This window comes from Dasypus novemcinctus, chromosome 30, assembly GCF_030445035.2.
Source record: "Dasypus novemcinctus isolate mDasNov1 chromosome 30, mDasNov1.1.hap2, whole genome shotgun sequence".
NCBI classification, from domain to species: Eukaryota; Metazoa; Chordata; class Mammalia; order Cingulata; family Dasypodidae; genus Dasypus; species Dasypus novemcinctus.
In genome coordinates, this window is record NC_080702.1 from 34,278,901 (window position 1) to 34,301,412 (window position 22,512).

Here is a 22,512-nt window from a genome sequence, read left to right on the forward strand (position 1 = left end):
AAGTTTTCATTTTTTCTTAAAAGAAAGGAGTAGTTTTTCCTCTACTGCTAAAATAAAATACCTGCTAAATAATGTCTTCGTGGTAGAAGTGTAAACGTAAAAAGCAAAGTACTAAAAACTTCATTTGATATATAATGCATTGTATACAAAGTGTTTAAAAAGTGTATAAAAATGAAGAGATAAACTTCAGCATTGTCAAATTTTCTTGTGCATTCAAAAAACACCCTTGATACACTGCAGGTTGCCTCTCCATTTGAGTTTCTGGTTAAGTTATTCACTGATCCCTAAAACAATAAAATCATCTACTACATCTCTGGTTGTGCTCCTAAAGTCGATGGAGACTACATAGCAGTTTCAAACTCCTGCAGCAGCCAGTGATGGCTCAGTACAAACAAATGTACAATGGATATCACCTCCAGAATGGCATTGTTTCATAGTGTTGAAGGGTGCTACACACCAGGCAGGTGGAATACAGGAACCTACCTTCCTAGCTTCTCCCTAGGGTCAATGGTGGTGCAACTTGTTGGCTCTGTGAAGGACATACCAAGTGGAACAATGATCACCACAGTACCGTGAGTAGAATTTAAACATAACTGGCATTATGGCCTGATCCCATGGAGATATAAGATGTAAGGTATTGCAAACCTGAAACATATACCTTTTAATTGCACCTCAAAGAGGAACTTATGAATTGGATAGTACATCAATTAGTATTAAGTACCAGACCTAATCCTATTCTAGATATAAATTTAAGAGGTTTCCATGTACCCCAATCCCCACCCTCCAACCTCCAAAAACAATGACCTCTTTCATCAAGGTGGCACATTCATTTCATTTGATGACTTCATTTTGGAGCACTGCTACACCACATAGATTATTGGTTACACTGTAATTTACACTCCCCCAAACCCATTCATTGGGTTAAGGAAGTATATATAATGCCCCATGTCTGTCCCTGCAATATCATTGAGGACAATTCCAAGACCCGAAAATACCCCAATATCAAAACTCTTCTTCACTCTCCCTGCCTTCATCACCTCCTGTGGCCCTTGTCTCCACATCAATGATACAAATTCTTCCATTGCTAGAGTCACAATGATTCTAGCATAGAACACCAATAAGTCCACTCTAATTCACATTTATTCCTCCATCCTATAGACCTCTAAATTGAGAGGGGGCTTAGACCCAACATGGTTGATGGATGTGATTCTCCTGCTTGCAGTTGTAGACACATTGGATCACTGGTGTGCTGGCTGACCATCCTCCCCTCCCTGTTAGCTGACCTGGGTAAGTCCAATGAAGCATAGAGTAGGTGTTGCAGCTCTGCTGAGTCTCAGGGTCCAGCTGGCACATGGACAAACTAGAGATTGAAGTCTCCTGGGCATTCACCAAACTCAGTGCCAACCAGTAAATTTGTTCATTAAAAGTGACAGAAGAGGCATGTTTAGAGAAGTCACATCTATGTCCAAATCCATCATACTCATGCCCACAAATTCCAAAATAGTGCCCACTAGCAAGTCACGGAACTCCAAGGCTATCTGCCATTACCCTAGGACTTGGTTGTCCCTGCAGCACTCAGGGGTACCACTTCCTGGGGTTATATCTCATTTAGATTTCTCTGGGGTCCTGCTGAGACATGCATAAGCAAATCCTTCGATGATCTCCTGATTTATTTTGAGGCCTCTTAGCAATATAACTCATTTGTCTTTACAATTTTTATTCAAGTTGTTTTCAACTTTCTTCATTAGGTAATGATTGGTAGTAGTCCCTCAGTCCCAGGGAGGCTCATCACCAGTAGTCATGACCCATGCTGGGGGAAAGGTTTTGCATTTACATGCTAATTTTTGCTTAGACAGTGGCCACATTTGAGTAAAATGGAGGCTCTCATGAGGAAACTCTTACGCCTTGCAACCCTAGGTCTAGTTGAAATTTAGAAATATTTTTTATTATCTTTTTTTTTTTAAAGATTTATTTTTATTTATTTTAATTCCCCTCCCCTCCCCCGGTTGTCTGTTTTCTGTGTCTTTTTGCTGCGTCTTGTTTCTTTGTCCGCTTCTGTTGTCGTCGGCGGCACGGGAAGTGTGGGCGGCGCCATTCCTTGGTAGGCTGCTCCCTACTTTGCGCTGGGCGGCTCTCCTTATGGGTGCACTCCTTGCGCGTGGGGCTCCCCTACGCGGGGGACACCCCTGTGTGGCACGGCACTCCTTGTGCGCATCAGCACTGCGCATGGGCCAGCTCCACGCGGGTCAAGGAGGCCCGGGGCTTGAACCGCGGGCCTCCCATGTGGTAGACGGACGCCCTAACCACTGGGCCAAAGTCCGTTTCCCTTATTATCATTTTTAAAGCCACATGTAAAGCATATAGTGTTACAATAAAAAATATAAGAAGTTCTCATATACCCTCCTCTCCACACTCCCACTCCTCCTACATCAACAATTTCAAGCACAAAGACTCATAAGCATAATCATCAGTATCAAGGACCCATCACTGAAACTTTCTTTTTCACTGCTCTTTGCCCTTGTATTTGGGGGATTGCTGTTCCTCCACTGGGGAGGGCAACAGAGATTCCCAGAATGGGAACTCAGCACTCCCTTAGTTGTCCTGTGAAACTCTACCTCTTATGCCATAACCCATCATCATCCAAACATATCTACATATCCTATATGCATGCCTTGGAAAACTCCCTCCAACACATGCATCCCCCATCAAGGACATGCCATATCTGTGCTCCTCCCCTGACAGTGTTGAAACCCCCTGTAATTCAAAACTTCTTAAAAAAATAAAGCCTAATATATTGCCAAATTCAGTTAAGAAAGAGGAAAATGCAATGGTAATGATAGGTTTAAAGATAAGAAATAGAATATATAAGAATTTAGAAAAACTAAAATAAAGTAAGAAATGAACTGGAGTAATAAAAGAATGAAAAATATTATAACAAATTTTTTGATGTTTTGCCTTTCATCACTGTAATAGGTTTTGCCCTGTATGTACAGTGGCAAGGCAATCACTTCCATTTCTTCCTCAGTGTCTCCATTTTTTTGTGTGTGTCTTCAAAAATGTTTTAGGTCACAGTAAAGCCATATATAGACTATAGGGGACTCCCATGGGCTCAATATCAAACCCATTTCCCCCTTCCCCAGAAATGATCTTTATACATGTGAATGTTACATTTGATGTGACTGATGTACAGATATTGAAACATAGATAATAATCATAGTTTCAATATTGTTTGCATTATTGTATACATTTTAGACTGCACACTCATAAAATTTTGGTTACATAATGGTTTACATTATAGTCTACATTTTTATAAATTTTTGGTGATATTTATATATTTATTTACTTCTATTTTTAAAATTTTTATTATCTTTTAAAAAGATAAATAGATATAACAAAATATAACATTATAAAATATAAGGGGCTCCCAGATGCCCTACTCCCCACACCCGCCACTCATCCCGCATCAACTTCTTTCAGGATAAATGAGTTTATATGGCTATGAGTCTTCAAAAAGAGCTGGGAGGTTATCAGAGGAGTTGCCCTTATGCACACCTCAGCAGAGTCTCAGAGACAGATAAAATAGATACAACCCTAACCATTGGTTTTTCTGAGGGCTCCAGAGACCCACAGGTGCTATTGTCATGGAAGATGGAGTTCAGTGTCATGTCAGTTGGCCCTACTTTGGAGTTTGTGTTTCAGTGTGATGGAACTGGACTCAGATGCGATTTTTGTCCACAAGTCTCTCCTGTTACTTTTACCAGAATTGTAGTTCATGCTGGGGTTTAATGTATACCCAGGGTTCCTGAATCTCTGGACTGACCATGTGATAGCCAGGCACTGAGCCCCAACAGACTTGCAACTCCTACACTCTGGTTTATTGGACTTACCCCACTCAGCTAACAAGGAGGTGAAGAAGGTCAACCAACACAGGGAGCCAAGAGTGCCTACAACTGAAAGCAGGAGGATTGCATCCAGCATCCATGTGGATCTAAGCCCACTCTTGATATAGATATGGAGTGGACACAACCATTCCAAGGTCCACAGGATGGAGGAATAGAGTATGAATTAGAGTGGACTTACTGATATTCTATTCATGAACTGTTGTGATTAGTAATCGAAGAAAATGTGGCACTGGTGTGGAGAAAGTGGTCATGGTGGCTGCTGGGGGTAGGGAGTGGGAGGATGAGATGAGATGTGGGGGAAATTTTGGGACTTGGAGTTGTCCTGGGTGATGCTGCAGGGACAGTTACCGGACATTGTATGTCCTCCCACGGCCCACTGGGTGGACTGTGAGAGAGTATGGGCTATGGTGTGGACCATTGACCATGAGGTGCAGCTGTGCTCAGAGATGTATTCACCAAATGCAATTAATGTCTCATGATGATGGAGGAGACTGTTGCTTTGGGGGGGAGGAGTGGGGTGCGGGGCGGTGGTATATGGGGACCTCGTATTTTTCTAATGTAATATTAAAAAAATAAAGACAAAAATAAATTTAAAAAATAAAAAAAAAACATAAAAACACAGCTCAACGAGTTATGGAAACATTGTTCCTATAAACTTCTTTCCAGGAACTTTGATCTCATTTAATTCCAACTACTAACTCAGATGTTCCTCTAGAGTTCAGGAAGATACACAGATGAACACAGATTAAACAGCCTAGTCACTCCTTATTAATGAAAAAAAAATTAGAAAAATTGCTAATCATATTCATAGTTCACAAAACCAGATTTCTGATTCTTTTTTTAACCTTTAGCATTAATATAGTACCAACTTCAGTGTCCTCTCAGGCAAAACACTCGCTTCCCCTGCTCTCCAGCCTTCCTATCTTTAAAAGGAAGATAAAAGCATTTTTCAGGCCAATCACCACACTTTTTGAGATAAAGCTCATATGTTGTAACTGAAAGTGTTTTGTAAACTTTAAGGTGCTACTCTAATATCATAGCAAAAGATGACAGGGTGTGCCTAGGTACAGGATAATTGGTATTCCTATCATTTATAATGTGCCAGAGATAGAAACAGGAAAGGGGGAGCCAAGTAAAATTCTCCTCAGTTAAATATGTGCCAAGGTGAAAGAGAGCAAGGAACTCCTCTATCTTTCCTGGTAAACAGAAAAGGAAGGAGGTAAAGAGAATATTTGCTAATAAAGTGGTTAGCCAATAGAGGAGTGGGTGATTAAATAGTCTACAGTCATTGTTTTAAAATGTATGTAAATGTGTACAAAATGTCAGCTCTAGAATATACCTTCATGTAATGAGCAATGAACCATGTAAATATTTCAATAAAACCTAATTTCATATCTGTAAAAAGAAAATATAGTACCAACTTTGCTGTTCCTACAAAAATATTACAGTTGTGTTCTTAAGTATATTCCATATGATATATTATTTGTATGTTCCGATTGTATCAGCACATTCTTAAAAATGTGTAGAAGTCCATTCCTCCTTTTATATTATTAACCACATTTCTCATCTCCTTCCAAAATCATTTTTATACATTCCCAATATCATCCTCCAGCTGTCCTCCATATAATGATAATTTCACTTGACTACTTGTTTCAGCCACATTCACATCCACAAATCAGTGTTTCTTACATTCATTATTTGTAGCCATCAATTGCCACCATTACCACCTATTTATATTTTACCTGATTAAACATTCTACATACATCCCACATTCCATCTCCCACCAACCTATACTTCACAGTTCCACTCCAGAAGTCTACTCATTGTATTTAGATCATATCAGTGAGACTATAAAATATTCTTCTTTTTGTGTCTGAATTTGTTCAACCTAATATTCTCAAAGTTCCTGCTTGTTGTCATGTGCTTATCCAATTGATTTCTTGGTACAGCGGAATAATAACCCAATGTATGAATATATTACATTTTGTTTATCCATTCATCAGTTGATGGACACTTACATTGTTTCCATCTTTTAGCAATTATGAATAATGTAATTGTACTATTAATTATAACCCATAGATTCCTTTACGGTTCACTATAGTGCACAGTCTTATCATTGCTTACCTTTAATTTGTATTTTAGCAACATATATACTACCAATATTTCCCCTATTAATCCACATTCAGTTATATAATTTACTAATGTTAATTATATTCACAAAGTTGTGTTACCATCATAACTATACATTAACAAATCTAATTAAGTGATCTTTTGAGGCTCAAGTTTCTTTTTCAGTCTGTTCCTATTCTACTCTATGTGGATGATTTACTTAACATGAATTTACTCTTTTTTCTTTCGCATTTATTTTTTTCTCTATTATCTTAAACATTTCATTAAAAAATATAGGAGGTCTGCATATACCCCCACCCCCCTCATCCCACTCCTCTCACATCATCCACCTCTTTCAACATTGTGTGGCACATTCATTGCATTAGGTCAATACATTTTGGAACACTGCTGCACCATATTGCAGCTTACATTCTCCCCAGTCCACCCAGTGGGCCATGGAAGGACATAAAATGTCTGGCATCTGTTCCAGCAGTACCACCCAGGACAACTCCAGGTCTTGAAAATTCCCCCATTTCATATTTCTTCTTCCCTTTCCCTACACTCAGCAGCTACTGTGGCCACTTTCTGCACATCAATGCTTCAATATCTTCCATTACTGATCACAATAGTTCCATTGTAGAATATCAGTAAGTCCATTCTAATCCATACTTTATTCCTCCATCCTGTGGACAATGGGATGGTTGTGTACACTCCACTTCTATATCGAAAGGGGGCTTAGATTCCACATGGTTGATGGATGCAATTCTCCTGCTTGCAGTTGTAGACACATTGGGTCACTGGTGTGCTGGTTGATCATCCTCCCCTCTCTGTTAGCTGACCAGGGTAAGTCCAATGAAGCATAGAGTAGGTGTTACAGCTCTGCTGAGGCTCAGGGTCCAGCTGGCACACAGGCAGACTAGAGATAGAAGTCTCCTGGGCATTCATCAAACCCAGTGCCAAACAGTAAATGTGTTCATTAAAAGTGACAGAAGAGGCACATACTCTATTCCTCCATCCTGTGGACAATGGGATAGTTGTGTGCACTCCACTTCTATATCAAAAGGGGTCTTAGATTCCACATGGTTGATGGATGCAATTCTCCTGCTTGCAGTTGTAGGCACTCTCAGCTCCCTGGTGTGGTGGCTGACCTACTTCACCTCCCTGTTAGCTGATGGGGGTAAGTCCAAGGACCCGGAGAGTAGGAGTTACAAGTCTGCTGAGTCTCAGGGCCCAGCTGTCACATGGACAGTCCAGAGATTCATGTCTCCTGAGTATACATCAAACCCAGCACCAACCACAGGTTCAGTGAAAGTGACAAAAGAAGCATGCATAGAAAGGTTACATCTGAGTCCAACTCCATCACACTTAGGAACACAAACTCCAAACTAGGGCCACCTCACATGGCACTGAACTCCAGAGCCATCTGCCATGATCATAGAAGCAATGGGTCTCTGTAGTCCTCAGGAGAAACAGTACCTGGGTTCTATCTACTTTGTCTGTCTCTGGGATTCTACTGAGCGGTGCATATCTGTGACTCCTTTGATGACCTCCCAACTCTTTTTTGGATACTCATAGACATATAATCTCATTTGTCCTTCCATGCTCCCCCTTTTATTCAAGGTCAAAAAGCAGATTTTAACACCTGACATTACCTATAGGTTGAAATATTCCGCTTGTCTGAGTTGACCCTTTATTCAAGGTCTTTTTCTAGTTGCATCACCAGCTGGTGCATGCCTACTATGAAGTTTTGACAACTGTTATTTTGTATTGTATTTTAAGTGCAAGTAACATCATCCATCCAATTTCATTTTTCCTTTTAAAAAGTTTTTGGCTATTTGGGGCCCCTGTCACTTCCAAATATATTTGGTAATTTGCTTTTCCAAGTCTGTTTATAAGTGCTGTTGGAAATTTATTGGAATTGGGTTACATCTATAAGTCAATTTGGAAATGACTGACATCTTAATTATATTTAGTCTTCCAATCAATCAATATGAATTATGCTTTCATTTGTTTAGGTCCTATTTCACTTGCTGTAGGAATGCTGTGTAATTTATGCCTGTAAGTTCTTTACATCTTACTTAAGTTTATTCCTAGATATTTAATTCTTTTAATTGCTATAGGAAATAGAATTTTTAAAATTTCGTCTTCAGATTTCTCATTACTGATTTTTGCCTCTTGATCATATATCCTGCCACTTCACTGAACTGTTTAATCATCTCTAGTTGCTATACTGCGATTTTTTTTTTATTTTACTTTCAACAGGTAGAATCATTGCATCTTCAATTAATGAAAGTTTGACTTTTCCAAACTGGATGCCATTTATTTGTTTTTCTTGCCTATGTGCTCAAGGAAGTACTTCTAATACAATGGTAACCATGAGTGGGGACAGTGGGCATTTTTGTCTTGTTTCAGATCATAGAGAGGAAGCCTACAGGCTTTCTTCATAGAGTATGATGATAGCTATGGGGTTTTCTTATAGGCTCTTTATCATAGTGAGGAAATTTCCATCTAATCCTATCTTTTGAGGTGGTTTTATCAAGAAGGAGGCTGTGTGTTGTTGAATGTCTTTTCTGCGTCTGTTGAGATGGTCATGTGATCATAGACTGAGTCAGGTAATGTTCCCTCTTCTCAAAATTTGAAAGATTTTAGGCAGGATAAGTATTACTTCTTTCTGGAATGATTGATATAGTTTGCCCATCCATTCATCTGGTCATGTGATTTTCTTGATAGACAGAATTTTATCACTCTTTCAATCACATTGCAGGTGATTGGACTGCTCAGTTCTTGAATTTCTTCTTTCATCAACGTAGTTTGACGTGCCTTTCCAGAAATCTGTGCCCTTCATCTAAATTGTCCATATTAATGGCAATATATTTTTTTCAATATATCCTCTGATAATACTCTGTTTCTTTGGGGTCAGTGGTGATACACACTCTCTCATTTCTGATTTTATTTATTTGCATCAACTCTCTTTTTTTCTTTGCTAGCCTACCTAAGGGATTTTCAATTTTATAATTTTTTTTCAAAAAATCATTTTTGGTTTTCTTTATTCTTTCTAATTTTTCTTAATCTCAATTTCATTTAATTCTGCTTTATTCATTATTTCTTTCCATCTGCATGCTTTGGGATTTGATAGTTGTCCTTTTTCTACTTCCTCCAGGTGTGTAGTTACGGTTTTGTTTTTAGCTTTTTATTTATTTTTAAATGTACTTATTTAAGGCAATGAGCTGCCTTCTTGGCACTAATTTAGCTGCATCCAATACATTTTATGTTTTTTCTCATTTTCATTTGTTTGTGGTAGTTAATATTTATCTGAGTTCCTCCAAGACAAACTGATTGTATAAGCGTGTGTTTAACTTCCATATACTTTTTCTAATTATGTTCTCAACCTTTTTTGATTTCCAGCCTCATTTCACAGTGGTCAGAAAAAGTGCTTTGTATAATTTCAATATATCTAAATTTGTTGAGACTTGCTGTATGTGCTTGCATTTGTCTCCCCAATTTTGGGGAAGTTGAAATTGTTCTGCATGAATTTTCAATTATAGATACAAGCCATTATAAATGTCAAAATCCACAAAATTGTATGGTGCAAATTGAAAACCATATTGCAAACTATAGACTGTGGTTTGTAGCAATGCTTCTATATGGATTCACCAATTGGCATAACTGCTCCATACTAGTGAAAGATGCTATTGATATTGGAAAATATGAATGGGGGTGGTAGAAGGGCACATGGATACCCTCTATGTTTCTGCTCTAACATTTCTATAATCTAAAACTTCTTTAAAAATAAAGTAAAAAATAACTCCAAGCTCACACACTGAAAACTCTATTTATAACTGATTCAGAAGATTTCAAGGTTTTTATCTTCCTTTCAGATTCTAGAGCTATCACTTTTCTAAAAAAATGCCTTGCTCTATATTCATAAACTTTTTCCACAGTCACTTGTCAATGCTTGGAGTCTCAATCACTGATACCACGCTCTTCCACATAAGCCTCCTTTAGCATATCTAGAACCAAGCAACAAGTTCTTCTTGGGAAAGTAGAATAAGTGAAATTTCAGCCACAAAGCCAGATTTAAGAAGAGAAAAAATTTTATTACATGGTAGGTCTTCTTCTGTCCATCTTGTATTGGAAAAGGAGACATTGTTCCTCAATATTACCAGGGAAGGGTCACCTGGATATGATTACATTTGCCTTTTGATAGCTCTTTCTTCCAATTTTGAACTCTTGGACAACAAACATAAATGCAATCTTTGTTATAATGTCCATCCCTACATATCCTCAAATATTGCAAAGAACTTACCAGCCTCTAGGACTAGAAAAAGGCCACACTGGAGCACAGGGATATGTTTCCTTCACTCCTACCTGGAATGTATAAGGAATAAGTCCTTGTTGTCTGTTTAGGTTGTCTGTTTGTTTCTAGGGCTTTGTGAGCTCTACTATTCATAACCTTAGGGATCATTAACTACCTCTAGTCAGAGGAGGCAAGCTTGAGTGTGGTAGACCATAAATTTGTGTGGTATTCCCAACACTTAAAATCCCTGCCTTGTAAGTGTATGGGCCTGCATGATGGTCACATCTTCAAATTCCCTTCCAAGTCAAGTGCCTTAAGTCTTTTACTTTTTACATCATGGTGATAGAAATCTATCGTTGCCTGTGTCATAGATGTTTGATGTGGTAGAGTGTGTGGGATGTTTTCCTGATATGTTTCTCTGCCTTGTGGTAAGAAAAGACAAGAGTTTCTGACATAAGGCCATGTTCCCCCAAAAGTACAAATATTTGAGGAAACCAATCTGGACGTGGAGGAATGAATCAATATAACTTGCTAACCTATAGGTTTAGGATGCTTTATAAGGACTGAGGGTTGTCACATTTTAGGAATTCATAATGCAAATGCACATTTATTTTAACATTGTCCTTCAGCAACTGATTTGCAAGCTTTGGATTTAGCATGACTGCTGCTTATCCAGGCAGGGACACATTGATTTGTGGGTGGCTGTGATCCATTGGATGGCATGAAGGCTTATGTCTACCATATCGGGTATATGATGTGGCTACTCTGGGACCTACATGTTTTAGGCTGCCCATCTTTATGGACTCTGGAATGCATGATTCCAGGATACTCTTGCCTAAATCTTGACAAGCATGAGTCCTTCATGACACAGCATTCTTCTCATGCAATGAACACCAATTCATTGACTAGACCTGCTGTACTGACAAAGGTTAGACTAAATTGCCTGGAGAGAAGGTTGTCCCTGGAGCCTTATTATCCATGGACTTGATATCATAGCACCTATGGGTGAAGAGGATAATCCAAACATGTTTTCAACCATTGGTTTCCACCTGGGCGCAGGACCTCAGATGCAGAGCCCAAGGCAAAATATGTTCCAGTTCCCCCTATTGTCTTTGAGGATATGGAAAAGATAAACAAAAAGACGTCATTTGTGGAATTAGATTTCCCTTTCCAGGTCATAATAATATCCAGCACAAACATCCATATGTACATTTTTATATATGCTTGAGGCTACAGGTTCCATTTCAGCTCTGTCTGCTAAATACTGTGCACAGACTTAAAGCTTTGGCTGTGATTCAGGGAGACACTAGTGAGATGTTCCCATTGATTTTTATTTTCCTGCTCCTTCATCTTCCCCTCTCTGCATGGCGATTGACTGATCCTACCTGCTTCATCAGAATGAAACCCAGTGTATTTAAGGATGGAGATCTGATTATAGGTGGTTTTTTCCCCCTTTATACATTTATAACATACGATGGGAGCACCAAACCTACCAAGGAAGTCTATATGAAGCGGTAAGTGCTTTTGCACTCATTTTCTGCTTGATTATTACAATGAAAACTGCCTTTGCAATTTGCAGGTGGCTTGATCAACATACTCCACATTCCTGTCCTCTCCTTACCACTTGCTATCCACATCCCAGAATGTAATTTATTTTTTCTGTTTCTACTGGAAATTTTTCTGCGTGAAAGAATATCATATTTTTCTTCCTTTTAGTTCCCATTTCTTTCCCTTTTCCAGTGCTGGAATCCAAGTGAGACAACCCTCTCCAAAAAAGTCCACCCTCCTTGCCTTTCCCTCTGCTTCTGCGCCACAAGCAGTGGATCAAGTGATATTCCTTAGAAACACAATCCACTGGTGTTAGAGTTTTGCTAAGCAGTTACAAGAAAATATATCTGTTTCCCAAACAACGGTTTGCTAATTATTCTTTTGCCATGAGTATAGATGCTAATATTCTTACCAAGATGCCCCAGGTACCTGTGTCCCCTATGCACGGACAGACTTCTTACAACAGGCGTCTGACTACTGTTTGAAATATCTCTGTATCATCACCTGTCAGGGTTCCTTCACGCCTCCTCGAGCTGCCTGCCAGGCTAGGGATAAGAGATGAATGATTTGTGAGATATTTTCCACTCCAGCTTCATTCTCATTCATATGGGCATTTAAACTACTTTGCTTTGTAGATTTCTGTGACTATAAGATCTATATTTGAGGGTCTAATTAATGAATTGATGAAGTGAAACTTCAAGGGAACACATTTCAAAAAAATTGATTAAAAAATTTCAGGCAATTCCAGCAGATAGTTTCTGCTCACGTGAGAATAAGGAGTTTCATACAATAAAATAATGTTTTAATGCTTTTTTGAAATCAGATACATATGATTTGCAAGTAGCTGAGCAAAATTTTGACAGGGGATGGAAAGATTAGGAATTTGAGACCTCTTTCTCCTTTGGAAGAGTTTGCAACTAAGTTTTCTTTCTTTTCGTTTCTGGATATTTGTCTGCCTATCTTCCATTCTTTAATACTCCTCCAATGTGTCCCTGCTTATTTCGTCTCCATAATTTTCAAAACATATTTGTCCCATTGTTGTCAATGTCTTTGATGGACACACCTAATTCTGAAGGAGGCTGGTGATTGCTGTTTTTTAATGCAGTTCAATTTGTTTCATTCAGGGACATTTTGACATGAATTTCCTGGTGTAGAAGGCCAGATGTTCTCATGTGTCCCAGCTTGTTTTAAGAACACTTTAAGGCTGAGGGAAAGAGTAGTGTTCTGTCTGACAGAGTAGGAGGCACTAACTGCTTTCCTTCTTACACTCTGCTGGGCACTCAAACCACTTCAGGAAAACATACACTTTGACAGATCTGTTTTTTTTTTTAATTTTTGTCTGAAAATAAAACCCCATGTGACAGTAGAATGCACTTGCAAATATATAAAGTTTTTTCACCTGGGAGACATATTCACTAGTCTCAGCAGGCACAGTGCCCACTGCTCACAAGCCTGGAGGGTGTGATGATTTGCCTTTCAGGATTTTGACCATTTTTTAATTCATGTACACGTTTTTTCACCTTTTGAGAATATTTTTGTTATTGGAATTAACAAGAACTTGCTCATTAAAAATTCATTTTATTTTGTTCTTGCTTGTTTTAAATATTTTTCTATAATATATGTTGAGGTAAAAAAGAGCATGAAATTTCACTTAAAGTAAAATTTAGGTGTAATTTCTTTTATTCTGTGTACCTTTTTGGTCAGGTCTCCCTAGTCTACGGTTTGCAAAATAGATGTGCTAATTTTACTATTTAGTTTTTCCTCTGAGACTTGGAAAGATTTTGCCTCAAGAATGAATTAGATAACATCAATTCTGGATTCCAAAATTATTTACTTTCACCACTACTCAAACAGGTCATTATTCTTGTACTGTTTTTCAAGACCAGCTTGATAATGCATGGAAGCGTTACTTAAACACAGATTGTTTCTCCATTTTGTATTCTGTACTGGTTCTATAACCATATCTTCCAATGCCATTCCCATTCTATTTAAAATATTTTGCCTAATAAAAAATTGCAACCATTGGTTTTTCTGTCATATTCTCCCCTTAGCATTCTCAATTATTTTCACTAATTTCCTGAACTTACCATGCTTCCAGAAAACCTCTTAAGCCATATTAACATTACCTTATAAATATCTCAATGAATTTTTAAAATAGTTTATACTAATATACATACAATCCAAATTTTCCATTTTAAGCACTGTTAAGTGTACAATACAGTGGTATTAATGATATTCACATTTATTGTGCTGTCATCACCAATATCCATTACCCAAAGCTTTTAATCATCTCTAATAGAAAACCCTCACCCACTAAAAAATAATTCCCTTTCTCCTTCTCATCCTCTGGGCACTGTAACTTGTAATGTTTAATTGTTTTAAGTTTTTTTTAACCAAATAATATTATTGATGCATATTCATGGAGCATACAATTCATCAAAAATGCACCATCAATGATATTTGGTATAATCACATATTTGTGCATTCATCACTTCAATCATTACTGGACCATTTTCATTAATTCCATCATAATACTACTAAACTTTTATAGCATGTTTGTTTGCAGACCATTGACATAGTTGTGACATTTTTTAGGAGGTGCGAGGGATTGAACATGAGACCTCATACATGGGAAGCAGGTGCTCAACCATAGAATTAAACCCAGTTCCCTGTTTTTTTGATGCTTTTACATTCCTCAATAGATCTTTATGGTACTGTTCATTGGTAACAGAGGAATTGATTTATGGGTAAATTTACTGTGAATTTATAGTTAATAAATTTCTTAATAATAATCAATCATGATTATGTTAATTGTTACTTATATTAAAATGTATAAATGAAATTGCCCAATATTATACCATTAATAATATTAAAGAATTTATTATTAATCTATTGATATTATATCTATTTTCCATAAAGCTTTAATAAATTATTGATATTATCTTTAAATGCCATTAACAGTTGTATATATTCGGTTGACTACTTCCTTATCAATTACAAACAATTTTCACATTTCCTCTTGGGCTTCCCATGTGGCCCATCTTACTTCCATGAAAAGATTGTGGTTTGCTCCTTTCTTTCCATTCTTATTTGCCTGTTATTTAATCGCTAGCAATTCCAGTAAGGTACAAAGCAATCCTGAAATTAACAAGCCTTATCCTTAACTTGATTTTAAAGGAAATTCTTTTTGTTCAGGAATTCATCAAGCAAATTACATCCCATGGTACATGAGGCATATGACATTCTGCATCAGCAAACTTGGCTAATGGTTTTGGCTCATTCAGATCTGGAATGGGGAGAGTATCTGCCTGTGCAGATCAGTCCCTGGGTGGGGGTGATCCTTCATTACCTCACCCTCAGCCACCTCCAATTTTTACTCACTATCTATCCATATAAGCAGAGTCTAATTTCTGATTTTGAGTGGTTTTTTTTGTGTGTGTTTATTCATATTAAAATACTCTTCTCCTAAACAAATATATTCAGTTACATGCTCAATTTTCTTTAATGTTTTATCAACTTCTATGAGTGCATACATTTTAAATCATTGCAGAAAAGTGAAGACTGATAGGAAATTATTATCTAATTTGCTAATAGTCTTTTTTTTAAAGATTGTTTCATATTATTTTCTGCATGGTGTTTTTTTTCCCTATGTATTAGAAGAGTTTCCTTCGGGGTAATTCAATTTTTTCCATAGAGATTTTATCATCCTACTTCCTTGTAAAACGTGATTACAGGACACATTAGAAGAAATAAATGAAAACTTGAAAACCAAAGTATGCAATTACTTACAAAGATACACAAGATTACTAAAGATAATAGCCATAATTAATCATAGGTAAGCATATTTATAAATGGGTGAGGAAAAAATGCATCCTTAGGAATCAAATTGTGCATTCATAATAATAAAATGTTCAAATCTGCACAAAGGAAAAGCAATTATTATAAATATATAAAGATATAGTAGCCTCAAATAAATAAACAATAAAGAGAAACAAGATATAAAATCAGGCATCATAGTGAGAAATTTCAACATTTCTCTCTCAAACGAGAAAATATATCTATTAAATATAAATTATATTTGAAAAAAGTTTACCAAGTTTGTTTTTTGGGGCACATTTGGAAACCTGGGTCTAATGGTGAAATGTACAGCATGGAATAACTATTACTGTGTTAATCAAGTCTGTGAAAAAGGACTTTTGAAATGAAAGCAGATTTTCATTCTTCTTGGAAATTCTTTTGCTTGGTAATAAAAATGTAAAGAATTTCATTTGTGCCCAGAAATGACTTATTGATTAAGGAAGTGAAACTGCACAAATCAACAATAAAGATGAAAAGAATAAGAGTCATATGAAGGGAGTAGAAGTGAAGATCTTGGATTAATATTAATGTTAATAGGACTGTAATATTTTTTGTCTTTATTTATTTCTTTAATATTACATTCAAAAAACATGAGGCCCTCATACACCCCCCACCCCCTTCACCCCACTCCTCCTCCCATAGCAGCAATCTCCTCTATCATCATGAGACATTCACTGCATTTGGTGAATATGTCTCTGAGCACCGCTGCACATCATGGTCAATGATCCACATCATAGCCCACACTCTTCCATAGTCCACCCGGTGGAAAATGGGAGGACATACAATGTGCGGTAACTGTTCCTACAGCATCACCCAGGACAACTCCAAGTCCCAAAAGCGCCTCCACATCTCATCTCTTCCTCCCATTCCCCACCCCCAGCAGCAACCATGGTCACTTTCTCCACACCAATGCCACATTTTCTTCGATTACTAATCACAATAGTTCATGAATGGAATATCAGTAAGTCCATTCTAATCCATATTCTATTCCTCCAAACTGTGGACCTTGGAATGTTTGTATCCTCTCCACATCTATATCAAGAAAGGGCTTAGATTCCACATGGATGCTGGATGCAGTCTTCCTGCTTTCAGTTGTAGGCACTCTTGGCTCAATGGTGTGGTGGTTGACTTTCTTCAACTCCATGTTAGCTGAGTGGGATAAGTCCAATAAACCAGAGTGAAGGAGCTGAAATCTGTTGAGGTTCAGGGCCTGGCTATCATAAGGTCAGTCTAGAGATTGAGGTTCCCTGTGTATATACTGAACTCCAGCACCAATTACATTTCTGGTAAAAGTAACAGGAGAGGCTTGTGGAAAACATCACGTCTGATTCCAGCTCCATCACACAGAAACACAAACTCCAAAGTAGGGCCAACTGACATGGCACTGAACTCCATCTGCCATGTCCACAGAACCTGTGGTTCTCTGTAGCCCTCAGAAGAACCAATCACTGGGGTTGTATCTACTTTATCTGTCTCTGTAATATTTTAATTAAGAAATGCTTAAGAGACTTTTTAGACATCATAACACTTTTCCCTTTAGAATACTACATTGTTTCCAGTCCTATTAGTTATAGGTAGACAAACCTCACACTTCATAATTTTTCTTCTCTCAAATATTCCTGCTTTGCATGATTCTTCCTATACTATGCTCTGATATTCTTCTCAGTTTGTTGATTTTGGAAGATGGCAGATCCAAAACTTGATGGGGTAGAGCCTTCAGTTAATTGATTGTCATTCTTTTTGTGGACACTTCTCACCATGCAGATGTTATGCCCCTCTGTCTCTCACATCCAATTCTGCCTAAGCACTGGAACTGAACTTTTGAAGAGATATAACGTTCAGTTGGAATTACTCTAACTTCAACTTCATGACAATAATACTGTCATTATATAAACCATTTAAAAATGTATTAATATGAAAAAAATCATTTTTATTTCCTGATATAAAGAATAAATTAAAAATTCTATATGAATTTCATCACTCATTACACTTTCCTTTGTAAACAGTATCATCTTCCTCCAAGGAAGCAGAATTCAATCATAGCAATCAAATACCTTTTAGCTCTTTTTGAATTAGATAAATTTCTAAGGCTTCAGAAGAGCTCATCGAGAATGAGACTAATTGTGCTTTCAACCTGAATTTGGTCATTTAATTGAATTTGAAGATAATCATGATTTTAGTCTTCTGCCTAAATATAATTCTGCCTTCCCCACAGGTTTGAGACCAAGAACTACCAGTATGTTCTGGCCTTGACTTTTGCAATTGAAGAGATCAACAGGAACCCCCATCTTTTACCCAACATTAATTTGGGATTTGATCTGTACAATTCACTACACAGTGAACAGACAACATTGGAGAATCCCATTATTTGGCAATCAGGGCTGGACAAGAACCTCCCTAATTACACCTGCAGGAAAGAGACTAAGTCTATAGCAGCCCTTACAGGAACAACGTGGGCAGTTTCTGCCCAGATTGGGACACTGCTGGAACTCTACAAAATTCCACAGGTGAACCTTGTTAGAGGGAAGATGAATTAATGTTTCCTTTGCTATTTTCAGTGACCTTAAAAAAAAAGGTCAAAAGAGGGAATTGTGTTTACACATTTCTCAAATGGAACAGCTAGTATACAGAGACATGGTGGCATGTTCACATATCCTTTTCCAGAACATAAGTGAAAACAGGTGAGTAAGAGACAAAGGAGTTTCCTAGACCCTTGAGACTGATCAATTAATTCCATTATGCTCTCAGGGATTGGGAGATGATTAGAATATAAAAAGAGCAGTCTTCCCTTCTTCCTCTTTAAAACATTGCTTAATTTTCATCTGGGCTGAGTTTGTGCTTCTGATTAATTCTCTTTCTCATACTGGCTATTTAATCCTTCCCCTTTAGCTTGCTTATGGCCTTTACAACCCACAACTGAGTGATGATGGACAGTTTTCGTCTCTCTATCAGATTACCCACAAGGACACAACTCTGGCTCTTGGCATGGTCTCATTGATGCTTCATTTTAGCTGGAACTGGGTGGGACTGGTCATCTCAGAAGATAAGAGAGGTGTGAAGTTCCTATTGGACTTGAGAGAAGAGATGGACAAAAAGGGAGTCTGTGCAGGCTTTCTGGAAATGATTCCTGTCACTGAGAGGTCATATTATTCAAAAGACTGGCAATATCATTTACGGATCAGAAAATCAACAGTAAATGTTACTCTCATTTATGGTGACTCTGACTCCCTAATGGGACTGAGTTTTTGGAGATGGAGACTCTTAGTAATAGGGAAAGTTTGGATCACAACCTCACAATGGGATTTTACCACCAGCGAGAGAGACTTTTTACTTGATTCATTTCATGGGGCCCTCATTTTCTCACGGAATATTGGTGAACTGCCTGATTTTAAAACTTTCATCCAGACAGTTAATCCTTCAAAATACCCAGAAGACTTTTATCTCACGAAATTGTGGTATGTCTCTTTTGATTGCTCGGTTTCTGAATCTGATTGTAACACTCTGGAGAATTGTCCTCCCAATGCCTCCTTGGAGTTGCTGCCTTGGTGGCTGTTTGAAAAGGACATGAAAGAAGGAAGTTACAATGTGTATAATGCGGTGTATGCTGTAGCTCAGAGTCTTCATGAAATGCTTCTTCAACGATTAGAAATGCAGTCAGTGGAAAATGGAGAAGGACTGGGTGTTTACCGCTGGCAGGTAATACCTCTTCCATTGAACAATATGTGTATTTCAGAACATGCCATAATCATGACTTTCTTGGTGTGGAACATACGCTGAAGTCAAGAAGTTTAGGGTTGTCTCTCTAAAAGAGCAAGAGATTGTTTACTTGTTCACTGTCTAAGAGGTAAACCTAGACCTAGGTAGAAATGGTCATGAACAGGAAGGTGATGATAGCAGGTATGGAAGGAGTTATTAATCAATGCCAATGTTTCATGTTATTAAGGCCCTCAACATTCTGCCCTGCTAATATTTTTAATATAAAATACCTAGATCTCTTCCATTAAACATTTACATGACAACAGGGACAAACTTGTTTTTGAATTAGTTTTAGGCACTCTGTAAGATACTGTACATAAATTATATCATTTAATTCTGCAACCTCTTCAGGCATTGCTGACCTTACTTGGGGAGAATTCAGTTAGTAATTGAGGGTGCTGAGATTTGATTCTTCTATTAAGGTTTGTTCATATCACACACTCACAGATTGTTTTGATTTCATAGTATTTGGAATTTTCTCTGAAAATATTTTGTAAATGCTGTAACATTTTAGTCCACCTTACGGTTTCTTTTTTTTTTTTTTTTTACTTAATTTAATGTTAATGATAAAGTTGCCTTAGGAAGCAGGGATGACAGAGGATGAGAGACGTTACCACCTTGGTGTTCTGTCCTTATTCAGTGGGCACAATTCCTCACAGGTGTGTCTCTTTTAGCTGCATCCATTTCTGAAGAACATCCAATTTAAAAATTCTGCTGGTGATCCAGTAAATTTGGATAAGGAAAGGAAATTTGAAGCTAGGTATGACATTCTCAACTTTTGGAATTTTCCAGAAGGTTTTGGACATAAAGTTAAAGTAGGATATTTTAACTCAGATGTGCCATGTGATCAACAATTGTCTCTTTCTGAGGAGATGATAGAATGGGCCACAGGATTTTTAGAGGTAGGTAGGCCACAATTACAATACTTAATATTACACAAAAGTAACAAAATCTTGCAACGGATATTTTATTAGTGCAGGTTCTCTAAAGAAAGATAATCAACGTGAGATATCTGTAAATAGTAAATGAGTTAATATAGTTCTCTTATGGGACCAAGGGAAGTACATGTCCAGATTCTGCAGGCAGTCTGCAAACAGGCATTCCAGTAAAGGTCCCATGAAAGTCCTTGATGAGTTTACAGGAAATATTGGCTATTCAGAGAACAGGGAATTTCTCTCCAAATGCTGAAATCACTTTCTATTTTAAGGCACTGAATTGATTGGATAAAACCTTATCCATTGCTGACAGCAATCTCCCTGGTTGATTGTACATGTAATCAGTCATCTATGCAGTCAATTCACTGATGACTAAAGTCCATAAGTGTCCTTTATTACAATTAGCCCAATGTTTACTTGATCGAACACTGGCTGTGTTAACACATTGACCTAACCTTCACAGCAGTTGTCTTCCTCCTTCCTGCTAAGTAAGTGTTCACATTATTAGTTTAACCACTTACCTTTACACAAGAAAATTTTTCTCACATACTGTCCACAGGATGGGAAAAGAAAACATTTATTTAAAGACACATTTCTAAATTATTTTATTTCATATCATAAAATAAGCCTGACATCGTATAAGTAAATTTGATCTAGGCATTTAAAATTTAAAATTGTTGATATCCAATACTCCAAACAATCTAATGTTTGGAGAAGTAAATACACAGCTGTTAAGAACATGTATCTGGTTTTCTTCCCAGACTCCCCACTCTGTATGTAGTAAGAAGTGTTTGCCTGGATTCAGGAAAACCTTTCAAGAAGGAAAAGCAGCATGTTGCTTTCTTTGCACCCCCATCCCAGAGAATGAGATTTCCAATGACACAGGTAAGTTTTGCCCTCAAAAAGGTCCCCACCTCTCCTTTATATCCCCTGATCACACAAGGTATTGGAAAGAATCTGGAGGAAAACTACAGAAACAACTTTCTTCTTTCCTTTGTTTAGTAATTTCATTTTTATAATAAAAATATTTCCCTTTGATATAACACCCTTTCCATTCCCTTAAGTAATTTACTTGAGTCATTGTTGAGACACACTGAAGGCCAAATAGTTTCCGGGAAGACCTTTGTTGACCGTACCAAATTAATATACCTTTCATGCCTCTCTTGAATTTTAACACATGTTATTACAAGTACCTGCTTTCCATCTTGATTGAAAGAATGTTTAGATTATAATTAAGTAATGTGTTTTAACCTTGCTCCATTTCTGTGTCTAAAATTGTTCATGACACAGAGCAGATGTTCAGAAAGTTTGGAAATGATTTAGGGAATGTTTAGTTCTATTGCGTCCAACATGAGGATGAAGTAACAAAGTCTTAATGAGGAATTTCAGTTCCTGTTCTCCTCTAGTTCACAGGTAATTGGGGAGATAAACATAGACTATTTTTTTCCATGCTTAAAATATGCTATAAATATTTGAACAGGGTCCTAGGGACCAGTGCATTCCTTGGGAGGAGGGTGTGATGGAATTCCTCATAGAGGCAGTCACATTAGTATTATGTAAGAAGAGTGGAGGATGTGATAAAATCTTGGCCAAATTATTATATATAAAAATAAAATAAAATAAAAGGAAATAATCACTGCACATAATACTCAGAATTTCAGAGTACCAGAACATAGTTTCTATGTGACAGGATCTCATAGAATATTCGGTATGTGGTTTGAGACATGATGTAGAAAAGTGCTAAATATTCTTTACATAATATAATTAACATGTTAAAATTATAAATATTCATATATTAAATTCTAGAATCACTTCTATGGTTGGAAATTTCTAAGTTTCTTTTGATAATTAGTATGTAGTTGAATTTCCTGAAATGCCTACTATTATTTCAGTTATTTGAGATCTGTTGAACTGATGAAATAACACGGAATTTAGTCAATGTGGAAAAAAGGTTCATGTACACATTTTTATATGGTAAGTTTGAATAAATGTTCCATGTGCACATATAAAGGAATAGTCTAACCACAAATTCATTTCCCAAAAATATGGAAATTAAGAAATACACTATTGAGGAAGTGGGGCAAGATGGTGTCTGACTGAGTACACC

At 37.2% G+C, this 22,512-nt stretch overlaps 1 pseudogene; it reads left to right on the plus strand.

Annotated features, from left to right (window-relative positions):
- The first annotated feature begins 507 nt into the window (after nt 1–507).
- The window catches only part of LOC131276618 (vomeronasal type-2 receptor 116-like), a 30,472-nt pseudogene continuing 8,467 nt past the window's right edge, over nt 508–22,512 (plus strand).